Source organism: Anarrhichthys ocellatus, unplaced genomic scaffold, assembly GCF_004355925.1.
Source record: "Anarrhichthys ocellatus isolate YVR2014 unplaced genomic scaffold, GSC_Weel_1.0 scaffold8, whole genome shotgun sequence".
NCBI classification, from domain to species: domain Eukaryota; kingdom Metazoa; phylum Chordata; class Actinopteri; order Perciformes; family Anarhichadidae; genus Anarrhichthys; species Anarrhichthys ocellatus.
Window position 1 is genome coordinate 1,175,350 of NW_022280038.1, and position 308 is coordinate 1,175,657.

Sequence of the window (308 nt, forward strand, 5' to 3'; positions counted from 1 at the left end):
CCCCCCCCCCCCCCCCCCCCCCCCCTCTTCCTTGTTTTCCTCGCTCATTCTCTCTCAGCTCCTGGGATTTTTGATGCAACTTCTGTATGTGTTTGAGAGACAGCATATATTAAACCATGGTTGAAGAATGCGTTTTGCATATGTGTGCAAGTAGCAGCATATATTAGGCCAGAGGATGAGGGCATTTTGTGGGTACTTTAGTGGATGTGGGTGTGCGTGCACTGTTTATTCATTGACAGTGAGAGGATAAGCTAAGGTTGAAGTGTGTGTGTGTGTGTGTGTGTGTGTGTGTGTGTGTGTGTGTGTGT

At 48.1% G+C, this 308-nt stretch overlaps 1 protein-coding gene across 2 annotated transcripts in view; it reads left to right on the forward strand.

The window, feature by feature from the left end:
* cskl (c-src tyrosine kinase-like) overlaps positions 1-308 on the forward strand; it is a 39,935-nt gene that overhangs the window by 13,335 nt on the left and 26,292 nt on the right. The window lies entirely within an intron of this gene.